Source organism: Phocoena phocoena, chromosome 5 (genome assembly GCF_963924675.1).
Source record: "Phocoena phocoena chromosome 5, mPhoPho1.1, whole genome shotgun sequence".
NCBI lineage: Eukaryota > Metazoa > Chordata > Mammalia > Artiodactyla > Phocoenidae > Phocoena > Phocoena phocoena.
The window spans coordinates 40,885,423-40,903,514 of record NC_089223.1 but is presented as its reverse complement, the minus strand read 5'-3'; the positions used below and the strand labels follow the sequence as shown (position 1 = coordinate 40,903,514).

The 18,092-nt window shown below is 39.6% G+C and overlaps 1 protein-coding gene across 1 annotated transcript in view; it reads left to right on the top strand.

Annotated features, from left to right (window-relative positions):
• Positions 1 to 18,092, top strand: part of ENOPH1 (enolase-phosphatase 1) — a 35,032-nt gene that overhangs the window by 3,964 nt on the left and 12,976 nt on the right. The window lies entirely within an intron of this gene.

The window sequence follows — 18,092 nt, the reverse complement described above, 5'->3', positions numbered from 1 at the left end:
CAGTTATGTTCTGTGAAGTTACCGTGAACGCCATCTTAGCAAACACTGAATCATTGCCCCTAGAGAAAATGCAGGGTTTGGTTTCTGTGAGCCTCTGGTCACAGCATATTTGTCAGCTGATCAGTACATAACCTTGTTTTATGTGTGCTTCTGTTTGCCTTATCTAATATATATCGTTGATCCATTAACATTGAACTCACTGCCAGTAGCGCTATAGCTTGTGCTTTAGCGAAGCTTATGTAACGCATGTGTTTTCTCTCTGTAAGGCAGCTTTCTTGCCTTCAGGAACACTAGACAGCACTTTGCTTGGGGACCATTTTAAACTGCATACTCACCAACAAAAAGCACAAAATGTGAAAAATGTGGTGCTAAGTAGACCTTGAAAAGGGTACTTGTTTAAAATATGAGAGGTGAAATAAGAAGGCAAAGCATCACATACTGGGAACATGTGCATCTGGTTTTTCACAATTTTAGCTGTTCTGCTCATGTATGTACCTGTCCTCAAAAAATTGGGAAAGTGCAGTGAGTAATGATTTTGCGGTTATAAATAAGCTTTAGTGAGTAGGAGAATTTGCAAATACAGAATCTTTAAATAATGAGGATTGGCTTTGTAGAGTAGTATTTATAAGGATGGGCTTGGAGACTGCAAGTCTTGATTAGCATTCTGGCTCTTCCCTAAATGATCTATGGCAAATTAGTTAATGTCTCTGAGTCTAGGTACATATTCCCTCAACTGTACTTTGGGGATATCCACCTCATAAGGCTACTGTGAACATTTAATGAATGTTTAGCCCTTGAAAAAACTTTATAAAAATAAATATATTTCCATCACTATTTCATCCACCATCTCAACAAATCTTGTCAGGGAGTAGTGGGCAGGGGTACTAGCAGGGGCGGGGGCATGTTTTTCACTTATGCCTTAGGAAAACTTTTTGTGCCTGGAAGTAAAATCTTTGTAATAATTAAGAACCTCTCATTAACTGAAAGTATGAATCTGATTAGAATATTTGTCCCTAAAATATAGTAAGTGGGTCATGGTGAGTACCCTTGCCAATGGCTCTTTGTATCTGTGCTTCTCAGACTTGAATGTGTTTACAAATCATCTAGAGATCTGTCTAAAATGTAATTTCTGATTCAGAAGATCTGGAATGGAACTTTTTTTTCATTTTTAATGACATTGTTTTCTTTCTAATTTTACAAGCAATATATGTTCATTGCAGACAATTAGAAATACATAAAAGCATAAAGTAAAAATTAACAATCACCCATAATCTCCACCCCCCCAGAGATAACCATTGTTTGCATTTTGATGCATTTCCTCCCAGTGTCTACGTATTTTTTTTTAATGGAAGTATAATTGACCTACAATATTATGTTAGTTCCAGGTGCACAACATAGTGATTAGATATTTCTATACATTACAAAATGATCACCGCGATATGTCTAGTTACCAGCTGTCACCATACAAAGATATTACAATATAATTGACTATATTCCTCATGCTAAACATTTCATCCTCATTTATTTTGTAACTGGAAGTTTGTACCTCTTAATCTCCCTCACCTATTTCACTAATCCCCCAACCCCCTCCCCTCTGGCAACCACCTATTTCTTCTCTGTATCTATGACTCTGTTGTTTTGTTATGTTTGTTCATTTGTTTTTTAGATATGTGAAATCAGATGGGATTTGTCTTTCTCTGCCTGACTTACTTCATTTAGCATAATACCCTCTAGGTCCATCCACTTCACAAATGGCAAGATTTCATTCTTTTTTATTGCTGAATAATGTGGAACAGAACTTGATGCTGAATTTCGTACAGGTTCCCAGGTGATACTATGGTCCATGGACTGAACTCTGTAGTTAGGCTTTTTTTTTTTCCTCTTAATAAATCTATTTTATTTATTTATGTATTGGCTGTGTTGGGTCTTCGTTGCTGCACATGGACTTTCTCTAGTTGTGGCGAGCGGGGGCTACTCTTTGTTGCAGTGCACAGGCAGTGCAGTGCACATTGTGGTGGCTTCTCATTGCAGAACATGGGCTCTAGGCACATGGGCTTCAGTAGTTGTGGCACATGGGCTCAGTAGTTGTGGCTCTCGGGCTCTGGAGTGCAGGCTCAGTAGCTGTGGCACACGGGCTTAGTTGCTCCACGGCATGTGGGATCTTCCCAGACCAGGGATCGAACCCGTGTCCACTGCATTGGCAGGCGGATTCTTAACCACTGTGCCACCAGGGAAGTCCCTGTAGTTAGGCTTTATACAAATTTGTAAGTTCTACCTGTGCCGAGGTCTGTTAGCACTCCTTTTTTCCAGTGGCTCAGAGGAGGTGATAGAGCAGACCAAGGGTGTAGGTGACTTAGGGGAGGTCTATCATTAACAGAACCAAAACCTCTCAAAAGTCAAGTAAATTGATAAAGGAGAGCAAGATGATGAAATAAACTGGTAGACAACAAACCATTAAGCAAGTGGCCACTTCCCCAGCTTTTGCAAATTGTCTTCCAGAAATTGAACTGTAAAAACAACTTTCTTAATAATAGAAATAGAAAGGAGTTATGTGTACTTACAGGGAAGCAGGATAATAGGCCTGAAAATTCCTGACAGATCTCCAAAATTCCTCTGCGGCTCCCTCTTCTCCCTCACTACCACCATCTTATGTCATTTTCTGGATAATTTGTTAGTAGAAACATTTTACTGAATGTCTGTACAACAGGGGCCTGAAGAATAAGGCTCTAAGTGTCCTGTATGGGACACTTAGATGGGCAGGTGAGTAGTGCCTTGCTTTAACCTGCTGTATTAGTTCCTGTGGCTGCTGTAACTAATTGCCATAAGTTTAGTGGCTTAAAACAGTACAGATTTTTCATCTTACAGTTCTGGAGGGTCACAACTCTGAAATAGGTCTCAGTGAGCTAAAAGGAAGGTGTTGGCATGGTGTGTGCCTTCTGGAGACCAGGGGAAAACTCTTCCTTGCTTTTCCAGCTTCTAGAGGCTACCCACATTCCCTGATTCTTGGGCCCTTCCTCTGTCTTTAAAGCCCGCAGAGTAGCATCTTCAGATTGGTCCTTCACTCTCTGACTTTGACACTCCTACTTCCCTCTTTCACTTGCAAGGACTTTGATTATATCAGGCCCAAGCAGATAATCCAGGGTAATCTCCCCATCCTGAGATCCTTAATTTAAATCATGTCTTTAAAAACAGCCCCTTTTGCCGAGTAAAGTAACATAGTCATAGGTTTTGGGGATTAGGAACATGTACATTTGAGGGTAGGGGGCAGTTTCCTCTCTGCCACACTTGGCTAGCACCAACATTTCTGACTAATAGATCCCTTTCCAGGTTTGTGGCTACATCAGAGTTCGGCTTTATAGTAGCTCCAATTTTGAGTTGAAATTTATTATTTATGGTACTGGATAGGATCTATAAATTTTTTTAAAAAATTGACAGTTTTTTTTTTTTAAAGATTGTGTTTCTCTTAAGGATTGTGGTGGTGTGGAGGCTGGTAAAGACAGTGTTTAAGGGACTGGAATTTTACCTTAAAGAACAAGATATTTGGCAAGGTTTGAACAAGACTAAGGGAAAAGAAGAGATCTCAAACTGAACGTTCTGTGTTAGAAAATATGAATTAAGCAGACAAATCCTTGATCCTATAAATAATATTTATTTGAAGTAGCAGATGCTCATTTAATTGAAAATCAAAATGATAAAGATATTGATTCAGTTAACAGCAGAATCATGTTTGTATGCTTTTCTGACATTTGTTTAATGAATTTCTTTGGAATATCTTGATATTTTATGTTAAAGCACTTTTAGAAATAGCTAATACATTCTTGATTGTTTAACAATACTTGTAATTTACTCTTTTATGTTCTTTTATATTCTAATGATATATTTTGGAAGATAATAATCAGGAAATTTGAAATTGACATTTTTTTCTCATGAAAATGGTTATGTTAATTTTATGGTCTTTCTAAGAAGAGAGCTTGTGTTGTCTGATAGTATCTCCCAACTTTAGTTAAATATCCATTTGGTAAGTTTTATCATTCTGCTCTCAATATGAAACTGCTAGAAGACTACCCACAAGGGACAGCAACCACGAGCTTGCTTGCACCTGTGCTGTTTATTATTGTTGCTAGTAACTAATTGTGTCATTTTCCCTGGCTTCATTCAGTCTAGGAATTTAGGCTTTTTCATCTTCAAGAATGGGGTAGTAGGATCCGTCATGCTTATAAGGTAGTGATGAAGATTGAGATAGAGTGCAAAAACCTTTGAAAAATATAAAGCCCTGTAGAAACACTGATTATAATGCAGGAAATATCAGACTGTTTGGTGGAGACAGAAAGTGCTTATGAAGGGTCAGTGTGGAAAAGGGGGAACTAACATTTACTGAAACCCGCTGTGATTACCTCCGCCTCTGCTCCTTATGGCCCTGGCCAGATATAAATTAAGAACGAGATGCAGAACTTGGCTAACCTCAGAGAACTTGAGGAGGCACTGGAATGGCAGGACTGCCTTGATAAGTAGCTGTTGATGGGTTGATTAACATTCCCCAAACCTTCCCAGTTGCTCAGGATTCCTAAAGGGAGATATACCCATGGTGGTATGTGAGAGGAATTTTGTTGACTCAGCTTGAGACAAGGGGAGGAGCCTTTGGAGAATCACTGTATTGGGTCTGAGTATATCATGAGGTAGATTAGAAAACAGCTCTGGCCTTAATTTCTGGTCTCTTATTTGTCTACCGCCTTCCGTATCATGGCACTTGCATAATCTTTCCAGCCTAATCAATCTTCCCTTCTTTTCCCTCACATTTATTTGAATACCTATCATGTGCCAGGCTCTGCTAGGCAACCAAAATCCTTAAAGATGCTGCTGCCATCCTTAAGGAACCTAGTAAGGAAGACAGGAACATTAACAGGTTGTCTTTGCACCATCAGAATCCTTTGTGGTTTCCTGTTGGCTCAAAGATAGTTTCAACTCCTCAACTTCAGTGAATTGGGTTTTCCGACTTTCTATTCCTCTGTTTCTTTACACTTTTTTTTTTATAGCTGAACATGCCCATTTGGGTCATGCCACACTTTCGTGCCACCACCATTCCTCCAGCTTGGGATGTCATACTTTTTCCTCTCCAAGTGCAAGTTGGTTCCATGTACTTATTAATTTAAAACATATTTATTGCATTAGGTTATGGGAATACACAGGTAAGACCTACTTCTGCTTTCACAGGACTTCTGTTTAAGCAGGAATTTCAAAATCCTCTCTCTCCCTCCTTTGCAGGGCCATGTATTTGCCACTGTAGCAGATGCTGCCTTGTGGTGGTGTCTGTGTGTGCTGTCTTCCAGCAATGCTGAGAGAGCTCCTTAAGGGCAGAAAGCAGAGCCTGGCATAGTACTTGCACATAAGGCATTCAGCAAATGCTTGTTGATGGCGATATGATGCATTCCAGAATGGACCTGGGAGGGGCTGGTATTGCTTCTCCCACTTCTGCTATCCCTGCTATTTCAGATTTCCTCAAGGTGATACTTTATCTTATTTGCACACTATGCAATTTAACTTATGTATTTCTAGAGTCTCATTAGAATATTCATTGACCCAAGATTTCTAAAACCTCTTAGTTTTAGAGAAAGAAGTCCGTTAACAATGGAAATTTAAAACCATAAAAAAATTTTGATTAACAATTAAATATAAGTATTTAAAGAGCTAAATACGTTATTCTGTGGAAACTTGTATCTGTTAATGTGAGGAGAGAGGGAAGTGTTTTTTCCCCAAAATCTTTCCTCAAAAATTAATTCACACTTGTTATGAATTGCAAACATTACAGAAGATGATAGTGTAGAGAATGAATGCCCTTTCTGCTCCTACCACCCAGCAATAGTCATTAAGAGTTTGGTGAACATTCCTCCTGATTTTTTTCCCTATGCATACAGTAAAGTCACTTAGATCCTTGAAAGAAATGTAGTCACATTGACCCCCAAAAAGATACCAATTCTAATAAATAACCCCTGTTTTGAAAATACATAGATAAGCCTTTATCTTGCTCAGATTAACTTTTAAAGGATATCCTGTGTTTAGCTCTGAAAAGTCCTATCTTGTCTGATGGTTCTTAAAATTTTCCATCCTTACAGCTCACCCCATGTCACCCCTTCACTAAAAAAAAGTATTCTTTTTACAGTAAAAGCTTATTTTTGTATAAAACTTTAGATTTTCACATTTATTGACTCAATTTTCAAAATTGGTTTTGGTTTAGGGTAGGGGTCATAAGAGGGGTGGAAGCCAAGCCACCCTGACCCTCTTGCACCTGGTTCTCCATCACCTTTCTGCATTGTGTGGAAAGTTGGTAGCTCTGTCCTCAGAGGCCCTACTGGAAACTCATTGGGCCCTTCCCAGGGGACTCCATTTCAGAAGCATGGATTTCTTTTCAAACACAGAATTCTTTAATACAGAAAAGGGTTCTTTGTCTTCTGGGTATGTACGTGAGTGGTTCATTTCTTAACTTGATTTTCTTTTCACTGATTCATTATGTGACCTTCTAACAAGTTCCTTTTCTTAAGTCTAAAAAGTATGGAGCTGATACCCTTTACTGAGTAGAGAGAGACTAGCACATGTGGTTTGGAAACTAGTGGTAATCCTGGCAGTGGGGCCTGGGTGGGACTTGAGAGAGGAGCTCGTGGTTAGATCGGCGCTTGGCAGCTAACGTGGTGTGCTCCGAGAGGCTGGCTGACTCCTGCCCCGGGCCTTGTGTGGGTCCAGTAAGCTAATTAGATCCCTTCTCCTGGGATGATCGGGTTCTGGGGATCCGACTCTTCAAACTAAAAAAAAAGACCTGTTTGATAAACTATAACCATAGTTTCTTAATTTATACTTAACCTTTATGTGCCTTTGTGAAATGGAGGAAATAAGGGCACTTGTTTCATAGAGCTATTATGAGGATTGAAATGACATAATTCAGGCCATTCATTAATCAATTCATTGAGTAAATTTGGAGTGCCTTGGGAACAGTGGCAGATGGTGAGAAGTGATAAGATTCTGGATGTATTTTGTAGGTAGGGCTGACTCATTTGCTGATGAATTGGTTGGATGTGGCATGTGAGAGAAAAAGGAGTCAAGCACGACTCTGAGGCTTTTGGCCTGAGCATCTCGGCAGGATGGAGCTGCCACTTACTGAGATGGGGGAGATGTGGGAGGAGTAGGGTTAAGGGCTAGAAGCAAGAGTTGAGTTTCAGACATCCAAGTGGAGATCTGGGGTAGGCAGCTGGAAAAAATCAGTCTGGAGTTCAGGGAAGAGGTCCAGGCTAAAGCTATGGATTTGAGGGTCATCAGCAACAGATGGTATTTAAAATCATGGATGAGATGAGATCACTAAGGATTGACTGTAGAATGAGTGCCTGGAATAGTGAGGGCTTAGTCAGTGTTGGCAGTTATTCCCACTATTACTGCGATTACTCATATTATTCCTACTTAGTAGAACTGTTACAGAACTGCCAGGTGAACCGAAATCTCTCATTCTTTTTAGTACAAATCTCTTTGAGAAAAATGGTATTAGAAGTTTCTGTAGAGAATATATTATCAGTATCCAGGGATTTGGGTGATCCTAATGAGTTGTGCTCCCCGAAGTCATTCACCCACAGAGCTGGATAGGTTCAGGCATTAGAATTCAATAGACCAGGGGTTGAGTCTTGGCTTTACTTTGTACCAGCAGTGAAACCTTTTTTTTTTTTTTTGGACAATAAAATGATTTTCTTTTATCAAGCAATATTCTGTTAAAATAAAACAGCATTCAAGGAATTTAATGTAACCCAGTAACATACTTCATATTAGCATTCACCCTCAATATTAAAACATGTGGCATTATTATACAGTCTTCAAATGTACATCATAGTCACTTAATCTGTCATGTCTTATTAGAATCTGCTTTCAAAAACGGTGATGTTCCTAATTGGAAATACAATATTGATTATACGATGATAAAATAAGCCAGCTGTAGTGGGCTGAATGATAGCCCCCCAAAAGATATCCATTTCCTAATCCCTGGAACCTATGAATGTTAACTTACTGGAAATAAGGAGTATTGACAGAGATGGAGAAATCACCCTTGATTATCTGATGAGCCCTAAGTTCAATGCCAAGTGTCCTATAAGAGACACAGGGAAGATAGATGCACAGAGAAGGAGGAGGCAGTGTGAGCACAAAGTCAGAGATTGGAGCAATGCAGTTACAAGACCAGAAAATGGAAGTGGCTAGGAATGGAACCTCTCCTGGAGTCTTTGAAGGGAATCAGGCCCTGTCAACATTATGATTTCAGATTTTTGGCCCCCAGAACTGCAAGAGAATAAACATCTGTTGTTTTCAGCCTCACAGTTTGAAGTCATTTGTTACAGCAGCCATAAGAAACTAATACAACACTAAGAGGTGCTTTTGGGCTTCCCTGGTGGCGCAGTGGTTGAGAGTCCACCTGCCGATGCAGGGGACACGGGTTCATGCCCCGGTCCGGGAAGATCCCACATGCCGCGGAGCGGCTGGGCCCGTGAGCCATGGCCGCTGAGCCTGCGCGTCCGGAGCTTGTGCTCCGCAACGGGAGAGGCCACAACAGTGAGAGGCCCGCGTGCCAAAAAAGAGGTGCTTTTTTCAAGTTTAATTATTTTTAAACAATATGAATGATAAATAAGAACTTTAAAGAGATCTTTTTTTTTCCATAGGCAAACCACATACATTTATTTGATTGGATTTTAGATTTTTGATTTTTTAGATCAGCCTCTTCTTTTAAATAGCATCATGATTAAAAAAGTACAATAGACTAAGATGCAGTCTGGAAGACGAACATATAAAAAGGAAAATAGAGATCACCATATCTTAACCATTCGGTAATTGCGCAACAGTTTAGTGTATTTTGTCCCAGTATATGTGTTCTACATATATATTTTCTGAAGTTGACACTATTCAGTATAGAGTGAAACCTTTTTGAGCCTCAACTTCTTCATCTATTCAAAGGGGTCACCTTGCAGAGATGACAGGTGGATTCAAGGAAGTAAATGTCAGTTTCTTCCCTGTCTTCTCTGCTCATAGGGCCTTGGACTCCATCCTAGAGCCAGTCAGGGTTCCCTCTCTGCAGCTCATGAGATACTGATATTCTTTCTGTCTCTGTGCTTCTTTTTAAAACCTTATGCCAACTACTAGCCCCTTGTAATGATAACCTTCCTTTGTGAGATGTGATTCATTGCAATTAATTAGATTATAGTTTACCTTTCTTGAATTACAGTTTAATCTTTTTTTTTTTTATTGTGGTACGCGGGCCTCTCACTGTTGTGGCCTCTCCCGTTGCGGAGCACAGGCTCCGGACGCGCAGGCTCAGCGGCCATGGCTTACGGTCCCAGCCTCTCCAAGGCATGTGGGATCTTCCCAGCCCGGGGCACGAACCCGTGTCCCCTGCATCGGCAGGCGGACTCTCAACCACTGCACCACCAGGGAAGCCCGAATTACAGTTTAATCTTCTTAATGTGATTTAGAAGACACTTGTCTTATGAGCAACACATTTTAGTTCTTTTTGAATGCAGATGATGAACTCTAATGTTCATTCCTTAAACGCTTCAGCTTTCAAAGGGGAACGGTTATGTCTCTGCTTACCCCTTGAAAATAGGGACAGCAAAGTTATAATTTCTGAGCCCCTGTGGCCCTTTGTAGCAGCCAGAGCACCGAAACTTCTTTTTGGTAGCTCCTAGTATGGTCTTCAGGAAGGATATTTAAGGAGTAATTCTAATATCACAACTGCTGAAGCACTCTGATGGATGGCATGAGCCACTCCAAGAAGTAGTAAATTTTCCATTGTTAGAAGTGTTCAAGCAGGTACAGATTTCCGGTTATAAAACAAATAAGTCACGGAGATGTAATATATGATGCAGTGACTAGAGTTAATGATACTGTATTTGTATATCTGAAGGTTGCGAAGAGAGTTAATCTTAAAAGTTCTCATCACAAGAGAAAAACTTTGTTTTAACTGTGTCGTGATTGATGTCAACTAGACTTATTGTGATCATTTCACAATACATACAAATATTGAACCAATATGTTGTACAGCTGAGATTAATATAGTGTTATATGTCAGTTATGTCTCAATTTAAGAAAAGACTATACTAATTAAACTTAAAAGCTTCTGCACAGCAAAGGAAACCATAAACAAAATGAAAAAACAACCCACAGAATGGGAGAAAATATTTGCAAATGAAGCTACCAACAAGGGATTAATCTCCAAAATATACAAACAGCTCATGCAGCTCTATGTCAAAAAAAGAAGAAACAAAAAACAACCCAATCAAAAAATGGGCAGAAGATCTAAATAGACATTTCTCCAAAGAAGACATATAGATGGCCAAGAAAAGCACATGAAAAGATGCTCAGCATCATTAATTATCAGAGAAATGCAAATCAGAGCTACAATGAGGTATCACCTCACACCAGTCAGAATGGCCATCATCAAAAAGTCTACAGGGCATTCCCTGGCAGTCCAGTGGTTAGGACCCTGCGCTTCCACTGCAGGAGGGATGGGTTTGATCCCTGGTCGGGGAACTAAGATCCCACGTGCTGTGTGGCACAGCCAAGAAAAAGAAAAAAAAGAAGTCTACAAACAATAAATGTTAGAGAAGGTGTGGAGAAAAGGGAACCCTCCTACACTGATGGTGGGAATGTAAATTGGTACAACCATTATAGAGAACAGTATGGAGGTTCCTTAAAAAACTGAAAATAGAACTACCATATGATCCAGTAATCCCACTCCTGGGCATATATCCAGAGGAAACTATTTCGAAAAGATACATGCACCCCAGTGTTCATAGCAGCACTGTTTACCATAGCCAAGACATGGAAGCAGCCTAAATGTCCAGCAACAGGTGAATGGATAAAGAAGATGTGGTATATATATGCAATAGAATATTACCCAACCATAAAAAAGAATGAAATAATGCCATTTGCAACAACGTGGATGGACCTGGAGATGATTATACTAAGTGAAGTAAGTCAGAAAGGGAAAGACATCATATAATTATCACTTATATGTGGAATCTAAAAAATGATACAAATGAACTTATTTACAAAACAGAAATAGAGTTACAGATGTGGAAAACAAACTTATGGTTACCAGCGGGGGAAAGTGGGGAAGGGATAAATTGCAAGATTGAGATTGACATATACACACTACTATACATAAAGTAGATAAGTAATAAGGACCTATTGTATAAAAAAAAGTGGTTATATGTATATGTATAACTGATTCACTTTGCTGTACAGGAGAAACCAACACAACACTGTAAATCAACTATACTCCAAAAAAAATTTTTTTTAAATCTTAAAAAAAAAAGACTATACACTTTCATTGTAGAAATAAATATGTCAAAAAAAAGGGGGGGGTTTCCCCTAGGTATCTCATGACCCAGAGAAAACCTTTGTAAACCTTTATGTCCATATTCTCTTAGATTTTATGTTAGACATTTCTGAAAATACGATTATGCTCTATTTTTTATTTCTTATTTAGAGAATGTGATTTTTATTTAATTAATTAATTAATTTTGGCTGCGCTGGGTCTTCGTTGCGGCGTGCGGGCTTAGTTGCGGTGCATGGGATCTTAGTGCCCCAACCTGGGATCGAACCTGGATGCCCTGAATCAGGAGCATGGAGTCTTAACCACTGCACCACCAGGGAAGTCCAAGAATTGTGATTTGTTCTTAAGATCCATCAAGCTACTTGATTTTCCTTTGCTTTTTAAAAAAAATAATTAATTTTTGGCTGTGTTGGGTCTTCGCTCCTGCGTGCAGGCTTTCTCTAGTTGCGGCGAGCATGGGCCATTGCGGTGGCTTCTCTTGTTGTGGAGCACAGGCTCTAGGCACACTGGCTTCAGTAGTTGTGGTGCGTGGGCTCAGTAGTTGCGGCTCACTGGCTTTGTTGCTCCGTGGCATGTGGGATCTTGCCGGACTAGGGATTGAACCCATATCCCCTGCATTGGCAGGCGGATTCTTTTTTTCTTTTTTTTTTGGCAGGCGGATTCTTAACCGCTGTGCCGCCAGGGAAGTCTGTTCCTTTGCTTTTTATCCTCTGAGATTAATACAGAAATAATAGCCCACCAATATTGCCTTTGTGTTGTTTAATTTTCTGGCTGGAAAAATATTAAGTTCTCAAATACTATAAATCATTTGCACTGTGTGGTTCCTTTGGAAACCTTTTAAAATAGTTTCTTTAAATAGCAGTAGTATTACCCATTACTTTTTTATTACCCATTTTCCTCAAAGGAGACTTGAGTAAATATTATAGCAACAATTTTATTTTTATTGATTCTATGACATTTTCATTAAAACAGCCACTTGACCATAAAGCAAATCCATATTTGGACTTCTGAACATTTATGAGGCAACTTCTCTAATTAGATCGTCAGAAATATTGTAGCCCTAATGGAGCTTTTTCAGAATGCTGTCGTTGAGCTGTGTAGAATAATAAATTTCTGCTTGCAGAGTATCCCATCTAACATTTAGTGAAATTTAATCATAGTCCCCTGAAAGACAAGTACTCTCATTTAGTTCTGTAGCCTTTTGTTATATGTACTACTGTAACAACCCCGTAGGTGACTGGTGAACTAAAAATATTTACATGCTTATAGAATCCTAGGTTTATTGTAGCATTTTTACATACTATAGAATTCTGAAATTATCTATAAATGGATTATAACTATAACTGAAGTTAAAGTATTTATCATCACAGTTATTTCTGGAATTAATTTTAAAGCCTGAAAATTTTCAATGGGCAGGTTTGAGCAATAAGTACTAACTTTAAAAAGTCTATTTTTAGAGCATTCTTACCTGGTATCGTAGTACATATCAGGCTATGATATAATTATTGGCTTTTAAAAATAAGCAAATTGAAGGCATTTTTTTTTGCATGATAGATGCTCAATAAGTATGTTTAAAGAATGGATAAAATCTTCACAATTTAGTTATTTGCCCCATGTACTTTTATGTTATGCAGTAACACTTTTGCACTAAAATAGACTGTTCGATCAGCTAGCATGCCAATTCCAGTTATACTAAGTTCAAGCTTCATTGCCTGCCTTTGTGTATTAGTGCAGAGGGGAGTTTTATGGATAGAGGAAAGAGGCAAATTGGATGACCAGGAGTTCTAAAGTAATTTCTAATTTCTAAAGCTTTTCCTAAAAGCTTAGAATTGTTTGAAATCTTGACCTTTTATTTCTGTGAGTTCTCTGAGGAGAGGGTCTCTGGTTTATAACTCTGTTATCAGAAATGTCTGGCACTCAATAGGTCCTCAGTAAATGTTGAATGAATGAGTTGGTTGTCTTTGTGATTTATCCTCTGGGGACTTCTCTGCAATTATTTATCACTAAATTGGGGTAAAGGTGATCCTTGCCCAGTTTAAATGTTTGTGCTGGAGTATATAATTAGTGGTAAGGTACTGGGTGCTTTCATCTGATTATCTCTAATGACTGCAGTGACTTTGCTTGGTATTGTCATTGCTGTTTAGCAGATGAGAAAACAGGCTCAAAGAGGATAAGTTACTTGAACACAGCTAGTAAAAGACAGAGGTAGGACCCCAGCCTGGCATGCTGCCTGTAGTCTGTACTCTTTATCTGCTCTTCCACAGAGATTAAGGACCTGGGCTCTCAGGATTAACAGGCTCTTCATGAATTGTTCTTGGTACCAATAAAGCTGGATATAGGAAATTCAACTTTGTGAAGCACAAAGTAAATAATACAGCATTGCATGCGTTTAGAAATTTTTTGAGTACTTCAGCTCTTCAGTTACTGGGTGGCCCTGAATCTGACCAAAAGTTTTCCCTGGGGAATATTCCAGTTGCTTAGGAGTTGGGGAGTAATGGAGGCTGGGCGCTGGAGGAGAAGGACCAAATGAGAAAGGTGTAGGACGAGGGATCAACGGTGGCTTGTTTGTTTTTTAATTGTAACCCATTTAAAACAAGCAAGGATAAAGATTAATGTAATGACTATGCACCGACCACAAAGCTAATTAAACCTTCATATTATGTTTGTTTCAGATCTTAAAGAAATAGAACATTGCAGCTATAACCGAGGCCCTTAGCACATCCCATTTTGTATTAGACTTTTATTCATATGTTAGTTTATATTCATGTTGATAAATACAATTTTAGTACATTCATTTTTAACTGCTATGTAATGTTTTAGAGTATGAATATACCCGTTTATTCTCTAGCTGATGACGATTTAGGTTGTTTCCAATTATTTTGCAGCATACCCAGTGGGACAGTAAACTTTTTTTTACTTCTCTGCACATGTGTGTCTGCCTAGGAGAAGAAGCGCTGTGTATGTGCGCCTTCGGTTCTGCTGCATCTTCTCAGATAGCACTCTCAAGTGGGGGTGGGTTTGCAGTCCTGCCACAGTGCATGAGTGCAGGAGAGATGCTAAGTGGGAGAAAGCAAGGAATGAGGAGGGGCATGCTGAGAAAACAGAGTATTTCAAGAAAATCAGAAGTATATCAGCCCAGTAAAAGGAATCTCTTGCAGAAAAGGAAAGCTGTCAATCTTGGCTCTTCATTTTCCTTCTTTAAGATCAAAAATGAGATTTTATGGAGCTTAAACAAAGCGTTTGTGTCAAGTATGCTGAAAATTTTGCCTGATCACACTGTTCTGAATCTGCTGAGTGATCCATTACTTACTGGAATGCACCATGAGAACAAGCAAAATTGAATGGCTTCTTTTTTTTTTCGGTACGTGGGCCTCTCACTGTTGTGGCCTCTCCCATTGCGGAGCACAGGCTCTGGACACGCAGGCTCAGCGGTCATGGCCCACGGGCCCAGCCTCTCCGCGGCATGTGGGATCTTCCCAGACCGGGGCACGAACCGGTGTCCCCTGCATCAGCAGGCGGGCTCTCAACCACTGTGCCACCAGGGAAGCTCGAACGGCTTCTTTATTTTTACTAGGGAAGGTGAAATTTGAAAAACGTATTGTGAAGAGAGGTAAACACTTCAGTCCTACCATTAAAAAAAAATCCAAAATAACTTTCTTGTGTTGTATATTTTCATTTGGGAGTGCAATTTAAGTTGAACTTAGAATTGGGTCTTCTGAAGTGTTAAAAAATTCTAATTATGGAGCCAAGACTTTGTTCCAGTCAGGGAAATTCTATGCACACTAAAAAACATGGTTTTATTCATGATGATCTATTAACTATGTCCTAACCATGTCATCCCCCAGGCCTGTTAGCAGGAAATAAAATAAAAAGTTTTCTGTCAGCTTCCTCTTTTTTTTTTTTTAATTGAAGAATCGCTGACTTACAATATTAAATTAGTTTCAGGTATACAACATAGTGATTTGATATTTTTATACACTACAAAATAAGGATAAGTCTAGTTTCCATCTGTTACCATACAAAGTTATTACAGTATTATTGACTATATTCCCTATGCTGTACATTGCATCCCTATGCCTTATTTATTTTATAACTGGAAGTTTGTACCTCTTCACCTACTTTGCCCATCCCCCCACCCCCTCCCCTCTGCCAGCTTCTTTCTTCTCTTTTTGCCCTTGTTCACTCTATTGTAGCAGTAGTTAAGGAAATCTCATGATGCAGAAGCTTGTAATAAGGAGGAAGCAGAAAGGGAAGAGAGGGAGAAGACACAGATCAGTGGTTTTCAGCACAAAGCTGGGTGGTGGGCTGCTACTGGTTAGTACTAATCAGAAGAAGCCGGGTGTGCCGTTTGTCACAAATGACCCTGCAGTAGCACATGCTGGCGCTTAGTGAATTGGAGCCCATTCTTATTTTTACATTTAGTGAGCCCTCTCTGCAGGGAAGAGGATTGCTTGTCTCCAGGGCCTTTTGCACACTACGGGAGTCTTTCCCTACCCACACTGTTCTCTCTGTGTGTTACATTCTCTCCTCTAGTCTTCTCCAGGTTAGTCCTATCCACCTTTGGTGGTTCTCAGACTTCTTATTCTCAGGATTCCTTTACACGCTTAAAAATTTCTGAGGACCCAAAGAACTTTTGTTTATGTGGGTTATATATATATATATTTTTTTTTAAATAAATTTATTTATTTATGGCTGCGTTGGGTCTTCATCGCTGCACACAGGCTTTCTCTAATTGCGGCGAGCGGGGGCTACTCTTCGTTACAGTGTGCAGGCTTCTCATTTCAGTGGCTTCTCTTGTTGCGGAGCTCGGGCTCTAGGCATGAGGGCTTCAGTAATTGTGGCACGCGAGCTCAGTAGTTGTGGCTCGCGGGCCCTAGAGTGCAGGCTCAGTAGTCGTGGCGCGCAGGCTTAGTTGCTCCGCGGCATGTGGTATCTTCCTGGACCAGGGCTCGAACCCGTGTCCCCTGCATTGGCAGGCAGGTTTTTAACCACTGTGCCACCAGGAAAGCCCTATATGGGTTATACTGATCAACATTTACCATATTAGCAATTAAAACTGAGAAATTTAAAAATATTTATTCATTTTAAACAATAAACCCTATTAATTTGTTAACTTTAATAAATAATATATTTTTATGAAGAATATTTTGTTTGTTTTGGAAAACATGGTTAGAAGACTGTTTTAGACATTGTTTTACATTTTATAAACGGGCTAGGAAGATAGCTGGATTCTCATATCTGCATTGGGTCTGTTGTGATATCACACCTGTGTAGCCTCTGGAAAACTATTGTACACTCCTGAAAGAATGAAAGTGAAAAAGGCAAATAACATCTTAGTATTTTTTTGAAAATAGTTTGACCTCGTGGAGCCTTCTAAAAGGGTCTCAGGACCTCAGGGGTCCTGAATCTCACTTTCAGAATCATTGCTTTAGATCTCAGTTCTGTTGTCACTTCTCCAGCAAAGCCTTCCCTGACCTCCCTCACTAGGTCAAACTTTCCTATTATGCCCTAGTAGTACTATGTACCTCTCATCTGTACCATTTATTAAAGTACCACCTTAACTTTAATGTCTGTTTCTGCTACTTGGCTCCTTGAGATTAGGGATCATGTATGGGTTTTGCGCACAATTATATCCTCAGCCCTTGCCACAAAAGCCTGCCCTGTTCTGGGCATTTGGTGCATATTTAAATAAATAAATGAGTGAATCAATTTAAATAAACAGACTTCTTGGATTCCACTTGATTATAGACTTTCCCTTAAAATGTAAGTCCTTCTCTGAATTGTATACCTGTTGTCTCTATTCAGAGCATATATTTATTTTCTGTTTTTTCAGACTGATTATTGCTAAGACTGTTGCAGGGCCATTACACCCCGGATCTGTGCAGCATTCTGCTCATACTCTGTCTCACCCATTGCACCACGTTACAATTCTCTGTTTACCTTCCATCCCCCATCCCCCCCACTAGATTCTTCAGAAGCTTATTGAGAAAAGGAATTGTGACTTGTTTATCTTTTCAATCCCCTTCTCCATGCCGCAGTAGCATATCTTAGTATATAGTAGACACTAATATTTTCCTGAATGTGTCAAATTGGATTTGAAAAGATACATACACTACAATTGCAAGTAGATGTAAAAATTTTGACCTAAGAAAAATCATGTTCCCAATGCATGGACTACTGACAACTTATTTATTTCTGAATTGTTTTGCACATCAGAATACATAGGGTAATTCTGTAGGTATTCTGATTTCCAAGAAAGAATCATCGTGATCAGGTGTTTTTTAAAAACATTTGTGGACTTCCCTGGTGGCCCAGTGGTTAAGAATCCACCTGCCAATGCAGGGGACACAGGTTTGAGCCCTGGTCCAGGAAGATCCCACATGCCACTGAGCAACGAAGCCCATGTGCTACAACTACTGAGCCTGTGCTCTAGATCCTGTGAGCCACAACTACTGAGCCCGCATGCCACAACTACTGAAGCCTGTGCACCTAGAGCCCGTGCTCTGCAGCAAGAGAAACCACCAGAATAAGAAGCCTGCACACTGCAACGAAGAGTAGCCCCCGGTCACCGCAACTAGAGAACCCACACGCAGCAGCGAAGACCCTACACAGCCAAAAATAAAGAAAGAAATTAATTAATTTAAGAAACAACAACAACAAAAACATTCGTCATACGTGGACATCATTCTGTCACAAGATATTTGAGTTATGTGCATGTCCCAAGTACTGTGGTGTGCAA